The 11,977-nt window shown below is 42.6% G+C and overlaps 1 pseudogene; it reads left to right on the top strand.

Moving 5' to 3' along the window:
* Positions 1-10,083: 10,083 nt before the first annotated feature.
* The window catches only part of LOC102492699 (60 kDa heat shock protein, mitochondrial-like), a 12,248-nt pseudogene continuing 10,354 nt past the window's right edge, over positions 10,084-11,977 (top strand).

The following is an 11,977-nucleotide window of genomic DNA, read 5'->3' as shown; positions in this document are numbered from 1 at the left end:
GGAGAGGTTTTTCGCTATAGGGTGCGTGCACTCGCCAGGCAGACAGAGACAGAGAGACAGAAAGCGAGAAATCACCCCCCCAGGGGGGATGGTCACGCCGCAATCCCTTCTCCTCCATTCTCCTCTCGGGATCTTGGGCATGCACACACACGCGCCCGGCATGAGTTTGAAGCCACCGGGTCCAGGACGGGAACCGCGCAACTACGTGGGAGTCCAGCAACATAGCCATTATGCTAACTGCTGGTTCCCTGTCTTTTTGGCGAGCACACGTGCCCTATAGCAGGAAATCTGACCAGCCATGGCTCCCGCTAAGAGTACAAAGACATAATATAGGAAGTGGAAGAAATTGTTGAAAATCAAATAAAAATTATAGGAGGTCATGATTTTGAACTAAGCTTCTTCTCTAGGCTCCAACAGATCAGAGTGAAGTGGGGTCACTCATGCTAAAATGACACATCATTAAACTAAAACTTTAAGAAAGCTGATAGGTCCCCCTTTCTGCCCCAAAGTACAGGAAAGGAGTTTACTCTGTCATTTCCTTTTGGCCTGTAGACCAGGCTGGTGGAAGGAGAAAACAATTGCCTTTGGCCCTGTCCCTGAAGTTTCATTAACTAAGCTGATATCGCAGGAAGAATGTCAACTCTCCTGGACAAAGTTTGTGCTAACCTGTAGTCTCCCAGGCCCCTTCAGATTCCAGAGGGAATGATTTACTCTGAGCATCCAAACCATTCTTTCTACTTAAAACTAATTTCACAGTGTGCCAGACTCACTAACTCCCACCCTGACCCCAGATGACTATGAGGTCCTCCTGCTCCTCTCGTCATAGCATTAGCCAATGACTGCCGTACGAAACTGCTCAGTACGCACTGTCATAATCCTCCTCCCCATTCACAAATTTTGCCTTTAAGAATCACCCTGAATTCTGTCAGAGCTCAGCACAGGATTTAGGGCAACTTGGATATTGTGGTGTCTGGGCAATTGTCCTTGTCCTGGTCCAAATAAAATCTGCTTTATTTACTTTGCCTCAGCCTTTATTTTATTTTATTTTATTTTACTTTTTGGTTAACAAAGTCATAGCCTTCAGTTCTGACCGTGTGACCAGTTACAAAAACAAGGACTGTATAGCGTTGCATATTTCATCTTGGCTTATCAAATAAATGTTTATTTGTATGTATGGACCATTTTATTATCTTTTTACATTAGTAATTTTATATATAAGTTGTTTGGAAATGGGTTTAAAATTACAGTCTTTTTAACTTTTTAATAATTATTTTATTTAACTTCATTTATTTATTTTATTTGACCAGAGAGGGACAGAGTAAGAGAGAGAAGGAAAGCGAGAAAGCAAGCCCTCAGGTCCTGGAATCAAACTGCTGTTGGCATGTGGGAGTCCAGTGCCCTTAACCACCAGGCCACCTGCTGTCCCCAATATAACTTATAGTCTTTAAGTCACAGTATAACTAATGTGACTGTGACTGAATTTGAGGGTAATGGTGTAGCTGTTTTGGATATACTGACTGGGACTGTCTGTCTCCTTATTTTAGAGAAAGAATGAGACTTCGTTTTTAAGGCAGCTTTGATAGGTGAAAATATAGTTCTATGAAAGTTCATATGTGTGTAAAATGCTGTGTAAAGTGTGTAAAGTAGGAGTGTGTAGCCACGTGTGGATGGTGCCCGTTACCATTTTATTGCCTCTCTATTTCAAGTCAACCCCATCCTGCCCTGCCCTGTGACACTACAGAGGGACCCTGCAAACATTCATTCTCCACCATCTGGCACATGGTAGACTTGCATGTAAACTGCACTGACAGGGACACTGCTAGACATAGTAGAGGACATGCCTTTTTTCTTGATGTGACTGCCAGTGTCATGCAGAAAGCCCAGAACTTGCCCTGTGTCACTGCAGGCCACTTGGCAAGGAGTCTAGCTAGTACCCCAGTGTTTCCAACCTATGCTTGGCCTGAGGCAGGTCAGTGAACTTTGCCTTTGTGGCATCATAAGAAATATATATTGAGGGAGAAGCAGATGGCATAATGGTGGTGTTGCTGGGCTCTCACTTGACAATTGCCGTTCAAGTCCAGACCTGGAGGGTTGAAACTCACACCGAATGCGTGTGCATGAGTGCCCAAAATCTCAAGAGGAGTATGGAGAAGGGATTATGGCATAGCCATCCCCCCGGAGGGTGATTTCTTGCTTTCTGTCTCTCTGTTGCTCTCTATCTGGCAAGTGCACACATCCTATAGCAAAAATCTCTCTCTAAAAAAAATAAAAATAAATATATATTGGGTTGTCTCAAACGTAATGATGCATTTTGCATAGATAAACAGAAAAATTACATCATGACTTTTCTGACAACCCAATATTTAGTCTCTGCCCTTGGTTCCTGATAATATTCAGTTCTTATCTGTGGTTCATAAAAAGGTTCTTATCATGGGGTGAAAGACATCTTTTTTATTGATAGCAAGCACCTTCCAACCACACCTGAATTTGTGTTAATGAGGCAATTTTGGAAAATCCATAGGTAACCTCAGGATGGCAGCTGTGTTGCCAAGATAAATAATCTTATGGTTAGAGTTGGAACTTTTTTTGGAGAGGTTTTTGCTATAGGGTGCATGCGCTTGCCAGAAAGACAGAGAGAGACAGAGAGATAGAAAGCGAGAAATCACCCCCCAGGGGAGATGGCCATGCTGCAATCCCTTCTCCTCCTTTCTCCTTTTGGGATCTTGGGCACGCACACACACGCGCTTGGTGTGAGTTTAAGCCACTGGGTCTGGGACTCGAACCACGGTTGACTACATGGGAGTCCAGCAACATAGCCATTACACTAACTGCTGGTCCCAGAGTTGGAACTTTTATCTCCATCCTCCTACCTGAGGCTGGAGGTGGAGTTAATCAACAATGACTAATTAATTAATCATGCTTATGTAATCTCACTGGACAGACACAAGAATGTAAAGTTCTTGGTTGAAAATGATGCATATGGTAATATTCTTGATCCGGTTGTCACATACTACATGCATACTTTGACAAAATATATGATGTGTTCTTGAGATTTATAGTGATTGAATGTAAATAAGAAATCAAAAAATAAAAAATAAAAAAAATTTTGCTGAAAAAAAAAAAGCCTATGTAATGCAACCACTGTTAAACTACATGATTGATTTTGAGGTGCTTTTGGGTTGATAAGAATACATCCACTTATGGGAACCAGCAGTTAGCGTAATGGCTATGTAGCTGGACTCCCACGTAGTCAACCGAGGTTCATGTCCAGGACCCGGTGGCTTAAAACTCATGCCGGGCGCATGTGCGTGTGTGCCCAAGATCCCGAGAGGAGAATGGAGGAGAAGGGATTGCGGCATGACCATCCTCCCGGGAGGTGATTTCTTGCTTTCTGTCTCCCTGTCTCTCTCTGTCTGTCTGGTGAACGCACGCGCCCTATAGCCAAACACCTCTCAAAAAAAAAAAAAAAAGAATACATCCACTTATCAGGAGGGTGGAACACCTCACACTCCATAGGAAAAAATACTCTTGTGCTTAGGACACTTCTGGACCTTTCCCACTCTAGCAAATGATCAAACCTGAGGAGGGGGGTCTAGGAAATCTCTGATGTAAAATACAGAGACCTGAGAGCCCACATTGGAGTGTGATGGAGCAGACTTGTAGAATTGAGCCTGTAACCTGTGGGATCTTCATTAAGTCTTCAGTTGAATTAAATTATAGGACACTCATTTGTTGTCTACAGAGACATGGAGAATTACTTGGTGTGGAATCCCCTCTACCCCACACACATTTTGTGTCAGAAGTGTTCTGAGGCAGTTGTGAGAGTTACAAAATGTACCCCATGGAGCTGGAGTATTATAGAACCCTGTAACCTTCCTTTGAGCCACAGTCCCACCTTCTCCAATGAGTTCTAATCTTAGGCTTCTCGGGGCCTTCCCCCACGTTTCTTCCTTCTATGACTTCTCTGTCTCAGAGTGCCTCCTCCCAACAGCTAACATTTCTATATTCTTTAGTGTCGATGGAAAATTACCAACTCTAAAAAAATGAATAGTTAATAATTAATGTGGTTTATTTCCAAGCAGAATATGAGTGACCTAGGCCCAGAGAGGAGGCATACAGGCCCATGCCTCTCTCCAGGTGATCACGTATAGGGGTTCCTTTTATTTGATTTTTTGAGATTGACAGACAAAATTAGTGAAGAGATTTCCATTGGTCTGGCCCAAAGAGGCAGAACATGTGGGGGGGGGGGGCTTGTAGGTTCCAGGTGGGTTTCACAATTCCTAGGTTGGTGATTGGAAGGGAAGATCTGTGTCCTGGGAAGAGATTCATAAAGAAATACTTAATCAATATCTCAAGGAAAGGGAAGTTCTATGTCTTAGGGAGAGGTTAGCAAAAGAATATACATCTCAAAGATAGTATGTCAGGGATAGGATGCAGGAAGAATCCTGTTAAATGGAAAAAAAATGGCCTATTAATGTTTGTGGGTGTGACTCCCCCACCCCCAACCTGGGCCCTCTGGAGAGGACTTTGGAAAAGTAGGAAAAAGCAGTCAGATTTCTGTCCACAAGAGCTTTGTTTGATTTTTTTGGGGGGTAGTTATTCACCTTTTTAAAAAACATTTATTATAGGGTTCTTGCACTTGTAGGGAAAGAGAGAAAGTGAGAAAGCACTGATCAGAGGGAATGGCCATGCCACAATCCCTTCTCCTTCATTCTCCTCGGGATTTTGGGCATGTACTTGGTGTGTTTTTCAGGTTGGCAGGTGGGACTTGAACTGCACAGTCAGCCATATGGGATCCAGGTGCCTTAACCATCACACCACCTACCTGGTCCAATCGTTTGTGCTCCCTAGAAAGAGAAAGAGAAAGAAAGAGAAAGTGTGAAAGCAAGCTACCAGATCTGGGACTTGAGCGGTGGTCGGCCATGTGGTAGTCCAGTGCCTCAACCACATGCCACCTGTCAGCCCCCCAATCTTTTTTTTTTTTAAATAAACAACTTTTTATTTATTTGTGTCTTCCAGGAGCAAGAGAGATAGAGGGGGAGAGAGAGAGAGAGATAGACACACACAGAGAGAGAGTCATAGAAAGAAAGATTCCACCCTGGATAGTATCTTGATAGGATCTTGATGCCACAATTCACATCAGGCCTCTTCTAGCCCCTAATGATGGGCATGGACTTCCCAGATTGTTGAGTTTTGCAGAGCATCACATTTTACTGTTACATCACCATCCAGTTCCATCACTTAATTCTTTTCTCCCTCTCCTCTTCCTTGTCCACCTTCTAATTTGTCAGATGGCACAAGCACTCAATAGCGACAGAGAGAGAGAGAGAGAAGGAAAATGAGAAAGCGTCCCCCAACCCATGGGGGATGGTCATGCCTCAATTCCTTAATCTATACCTTTCCTTTCATAATTTTGAACATCCATATTCACATGCCCAGCATGTTTCTCAGTCCATCCTGGGGACTTAAACCATAGCCAGCCATGTGAGATCCAGTCTCCTTAACCTCCACACCCCTGGCTGGCCTAGTTAATAATTCTTTATAATTGACAGATGATCCTGCAAATACAAGAGATCTGCAATAGTCAAAACAATGAAGTTCAGGAACCAGCAGTTAGCGTAATGGCTATGTTGCTGGACTCCCACATAGTCGACCGTGGTTCGCGTCCCCGACCCGGTGGCTTAAAACTCACGCCGGGCGCATGTGCGTGCGTGCCCAAGATCCTGAGAGGAGAATGGAGGAGAAAAGGGATTGCGGCGTGACCATCCCCCCTGGGGGGTGATTTCTTGCTTTCTGTCTCTCTGTCTCTCTCTGCCTGTCTGGCAAGTGCACGCGCCCTATAGCGAAAACCTCTCAAAAAAAAAAAAAAGTAAAACAATGAAGTTGTAGGACACACATTACTCTATTTAAAAATCTACTATAGTGGTATAGAAATTAGAAGTGTGGTACTAATATGAAGATTTTATGTATATATATATTCTGACAGGATCAAAATAAACAATCACATTTATAATCAAAACTTTTTTTTTCTTTTTCTTTTTTTTTTTTTCAAGGTTTTTGCCCTAGAGCTTGTGCACTTGCCGGACAGAGAGAGGCAGTAAAAAGAAGTGAGAAATCACTCCCGGGATTATGGCCTTGCCTCAATTCCTTCTCCAAACTCCTTTCAGGTTTTTGTGCATGAGAGATATTTTTGCTATAGGTTGCATGCATTTGCTGGAGAGACAGAGAGAGAGACAGAGAGACAGAAAGCAAGAAATCACCCCCAGGGTGGGATGACCCTGCTGCAATCCCTTCTCTTTCATTCTCCTCTTGGGATGTTAGGCATGCATGCACATGTGCCTGGTGTGTTTAGCCACCAGGTTTGGGACTCAAATTGCTATCTACTATATGGGAGTCCAGCGACATAGCCATTAGACCATCTGCTCGTCCCAAGATTTTCTTTTCTTATTTTTTTTAAGAATTATTTATTTATTTAATTCCATTTGTTGTTATTATTATTAGTGTTATTATTATTATTTCACCAGCGAGAGACAGAGAGAGAGAGTAAGGGAAAGTGAGAAAGCAAGCTGCCAGGTCTGGGACTTGACTTGCGATGAGTCATTTGGGAATCCAGCGCCTTTACCCACCACATACCGGCTGGCTCGGCCCCATGATTTTCAAGACTCCATTTTCAAACTTCGAGGTCTGGGACTCAAACCATGGTCAGTCATGTAAGAGTCTAATACCTTAACCACCATGTGACCTGCTGACCCCTATAATCGATTTATTTTCAATAAAGATGCCAAGGGAACTCAATTGCATTTTCTTTTTTCTTTCTTTTTAAAAATAACTGTTTATTTAATTTAATTTATTATTATTATTATTTTTAGAGGTTTTTGCTATAGGGTGCGTGCGCTCGCCAGACAGACAGAGACAGAGAGACAGAAAGTGAGAAATCACCCCCTGAGGGGATGGCCATGCCACAATCCCTTCTCCATTCTCCTCTTAGGATCTTGGGCACGCATGCACACATGCCCGGCGTGAGTTTTAAGTCACCGGGTTCGGGACTCGAACCGTGGTCGACTACATGGGAGTCCAGTGACATAGCCATTATGCTAACTGCTGGTCCCTTAATTTATTATTATTATTAAAATTCACCAGAGAGAGACAAGAGAGAGGGAAAGTGAGAAATCAAGTTGTCAGGTCTGGAACCCAAACATGATTAGTCGTGTGGGAGTGTCCAGTGCTAAACACCACACCATCTGCTGGCCTCAACATTTTCTTTTTTTCTTTAATCACAACAGAGTGCCTGTGCATGCATATGAGTGTGAACCTGACAAAGAGAGAGAGATGGAGATAAGCAACCACCGTATATTCTGGTTACACTGATTCCTTCCTCCAGTCCCCTAGCCCTTTGGATCTTGGGCACTCATGTGTGTTCTTGGCATGTTTCAGGTAGATGGAACTGGGGATTCAAACCATCCTCCCCATGAGGGATCTAGCTTCTCATAAGTAGTGCATTGTCTCTGTGCCACAGGACAGATCCCTCTGTTGCATTTTTAACAAATGGTGCTGGGACAATTGAATATCCACATGAAAAAAGAAGAATTAACACACATGCCTAACACCATATACAAAAATTAACTCCAAGTAGATTAGAGACCTAAATTCAAGAGGTAATGCTATAAAATGTTTATAAAAAATAGAATATGCTTGTGAGTTTGGGTTAAACAAAGATTTCTTAGTTATAGCATCAAAATCACAATCCATAAGTGAAAAATTGGCAATTAGATTTCATCAAAATTTAATACTTTTGCTTTTTTTCCCCCTCAGGTTACCATATGTTTATTTTTATCTTCAATTTACTTTATACATTTAATCACTATATATTACTATCTTGTAAGTTGAATTTACCCAACATGAATACACTTTACACCAATCCTGTTGAGGATACTATACACATTATCATCAACAGATAATTATCCATTTCTATGTCCTATAAATGTCTTGCCTGTCTATTTTTCTCCTTTCTTTCTTTCCTTACTGCCGGAAGCCCTGCTCCAGCCGGGGTGGGTAGAGACTCATACACAGGAAGGTGACACGGGTGATCAGGAACAAAAATTAGACTGAGACCTCAATACTTTTTTAGCATGTTCTCAGCTGGCTACAGCCAGAGCCAGCTCCAGACTGCAGCATTAGCAGCTACCAAACACACATATTTATTGAGAGATGTCTTAGGAAGTAAGGGGGGGTGAGGGGAAGTAAAAAAATTTACTCTAAGAGATAGAGTATACAAAGCATGGAAACAATAATTATAAAACATGCTGTTTGTCTTGTCAGATCAGGTAAAATCAATCACAGTTCTCAGGATGAGGAAGTCCATTTGTCTGGTGCATTTTCTTCTTAGATCTTGATTACCCGGAAGGGTCTTTCGAAGAGGGGGCTTTCAGGAAGCTTGATAACTTCAGTCCCAGGCCACTTTGATAACTTCAGTCCCGGGTCAGGGCGGCAACATTGTTGGTTACAAAGGCCTAGATAGAAATCTTGTCTTGTTAAGCAAAGACACAGTTAATATATGGGATATCTATATTACAACCAAAGGGGGTGAGTCTATTGCCCATAAGGGAAAGGAAGGTGATCTTGTAGCTCAGGAGACAACACAGGATGTTTTATTAGCAGTTTTTCATAGTTAACAGCACATAGATGGGAAACTCTTTGTAGTTAAAAACTATCTGTTGCTTTAGATAAGAGCTCCCAGCTAAGATAGTTCATCTTTCCCTGAGCCTTGAGTCCCTGTCATGTGGTGGATGCACTAACTTGGCCTAACATGAGTTAACTTTGGCCTGCAGCTTTTAACAAGGGGTATTTACATAAAATTAGACTTAAACTAACTTAGTTTACATATGCTACTAACGCTAATTTGGCTTATGCTAACTTAACCTGACATATGCTAATTTTGGCTTAAAACAGGCAGGTGGGGGAGTCTCAGACTTCCTGGTCCTAGCATGCCATCTTAAGAAACTGCATTCCTACAGGATCACTAATTGGCTTTATTGTAAGGTTGCAGTAAGGTTGGGGGTGATATTTTACCCTTGCAGGGTACTGTAATAACAGTAAAGCTCACGGCAGAGAAATTGAGTGCAGGCCAGTACAGTGACACAATGGAGGGCTTTCTTCCCAGTCCAGGCCTTGCCTTACACATGGGAGGCAGCCTCTTTACCAGCTTGTGTTGTCTGCATGGCCCCATCACCTTACACTCACCCCCTTATCTCACCCTCTTCCCCCATTGTCTCTAGTATCCATAACCATTTTTAATGCTTCTATGTCCTCTCATCTTTCAGTTTCCTCTATAGAGTACAGACAGTCAATATATGTTAAGTGTAGATATATAATGTCTCCCTTTCATAGCCTGGCTTGCTTTGCTCCTTAGTAAATCTTCTACATTAATCCATTTTATATAAAATGCCAGGGTCTTGTTGCTTTTTATGGCTGGTAGCAGCCATATATGTACCACGCTTTTTCAATCCATTCATCTGTTTGTGGACATTTGGGTTGGTTCCATGTCTTACTGATTGTGAATAATGCAATAAACATTGATGTGCAGTTGTGCATAGAAAATGGCTGTTTGAACCCCCCCCCAAAAAAAAGGGAGAAGTGACATTTTGATTATCTTTATTCTTCCAATCTACTTTTCCAACTGTACGTTTTCCTGTTCTTTGGGTAGATACCCAGGAGTGGAATTGCTGGATTAAAGGAACCTCCATATTCTCCACAGTGGCTGCATCAATCTATATTCCCACCAACAGTGTAGAGAGTTCCCCTCTCACCACATCCCCTCCAGCACTTGTCTTTTTTTTTGTTGTTTTTTTGGTTAATCTTCATCATTCTGGGGGTTATGTGGTATCTGGGTTAGGTGGTAACTCAGTATGGTTTTGATCTGCGTCTCCCTTAAGATAAGAGATGATGAGCAATTTTTCATATGATTTTGGCTGTTCATATGTCTTCCTTAGAGAATTGTGTATTCAGCTCATTTTCCCATTTTATAATTGGGTTAATCATTCCCCCCAGCCTGGGTTGGGCCGCTGCTGCCGCCCCGCCGCAGAAATGCTTCGGTTACCCACAGCTCTTCGCCAGATGATCCCGTGTCCTGGGCAGTGGTTCCTCATCTCACTCAGGCTTATGCCAAAGATGTTAAATTAGGTTCCGATGCCCAAGCCTTGATGCTTTAAGGTGTAAACCTTTCAGCCAGTGTTGTAACCATTACAATGGGGCCAAAAGGAAGAACAGTAATTATTGAACAAAGTTGGGGAAGTCCCAAAGTAACAAAAGAGGTGTGACTGTTGCAACATCAATTGACTTAAAGGATAAATATAAAAATATTGGAGCTAAACTTGTTCAAGATGTTGCCAGTAATACAAACGAAGAGGCTGGGGATGGTACCACCACTGCTACTGTGCTGGTACGCTCTATTGCCAAGGAAGGCTTCGAGAAGATTAGTGAAGGTGCTAATTCAAGGGAAATCAGGAGAGGTGTGATGTTAGCTGTTGATGCTGTAATTGTTGAATTTAAGAAGCAGTCTAAACCTGTGACAACTGGAAGAAATTGCTCAGGTTGCTACAATTTCTGCAAATGGAAACAAAGAAATTGGTAACATTATTTCTGATGCCATGAAAAAGGTGGAAGAAAGGGTGTCATCACAGTAAAGGATGGAAAAACACTGAATGATGAATTAGAAATTATTGAGGGTATGAAGCTTGATCGACGCTCCATTTCTCCATACTTTATTAATACATCAAAAGGTTAGAAATGTGAATTCCAAGATGCCTATGTTCTGTTGAGTGGAAAAAAATTTCTAGTGTCCAGTCCACTGTACCTGCTATTGAAATTGCCAATGCTCACCATAAGCCCTTGTCATAACTGCTGAAGATGTTGATGGAGAAGCTCTAAGTACACTTGTTTTGCATAGGCTGAAAGTTGGTCTTCAGGTCGTAACAGTAAAAGCTCCAGGTTTTGGTGACAATAGAAAGAACCTGCTAAAAGACATGGCTGTTGCTACAGGTGGTGCAGTGTTTGGAGAAGAGGGGTTGACCACAAATATCGAAGATGTTCAGCCTCATGACTTAAGAAAAGTTGAAGAGGTCATTGTGACCAAAGATGATGTCATGCTCTTGAAAGGAAAAGGTGACAAGGCTCAAATTGAAAAACGTATTCAAGAAATCATTGAGCTGTTAGATGTCACAACTAGCGAATATGAAAAGGAAAAACTGAATGAACATCTGGCCAGACTTTCAGATGGAGTAGCTGCGCTGAAGACTGGTGGGACCAGTGATGTTGAAGTCAATGAAGAGTTACAGACACCCTCAATGCTACAAGAGCTGCTGTTGAAGAAGGCATTGTTTTATGAGGGAGTTGTGCCCTGCTTTGGTGCATTCCAGTCTTGGACTCACTGACTCCAGCTGCTGGTGGGAATGTAAATTGGTCCAGCCACTGTGGAGAACAATTTGGAGATTCCTCAAAAATCTACAGGGGACTGGCAGTTAGCGTAACGGCTATGTCCCTGGACTCCCATGTAATCGACCATGGTTCGAGTCCTGGACCTGGTGGCTTAAACTCACACCGGGTGCGTGTGCGTGCGTGCCCAGTATCCCGAGAGGAGAATGGAGGAGAAGGGATTGCAGTGTGGCCATCCCCCCTGGGGGGTGATTTCTCGCTTTCTGTCTCTCTCTCTCTCCATCTGTCTGGCAAGTGCATGCGCCCTATAGCAAAAAAAACCTCTCCAACCCCCCCTCCCAAAAAAAATCTACAACTAGGATTACCAAATGATCCAGCAATCCCACTCCTCGATATCTACCCAAAGGACAGAAGAATTCTTCATTGAAAAAGTGCTTGTACATCAGTGTTTATTGCGGCACTATTCATGATTGCTAAGACATGGAACCAACCCAAATGCCCCCATATGGATGAATGGATTGAAAAACTGTGGCACATATACTCAATG

This window comes from Tupaia chinensis, unplaced genomic scaffold (assembly GCF_000334495.1).
Source record: "Tupaia chinensis unplaced genomic scaffold, TupChi_1.0 Scaffold144075_1, whole genome shotgun sequence".
NCBI lineage: Eukaryota > Metazoa > Chordata > Mammalia > Scandentia > Tupaiidae > Tupaia > Tupaia belangeri.
Note: the sequence above shows the minus strand (reverse complement) of the source record. Positions and strands in the feature narration are given on the sequence as shown.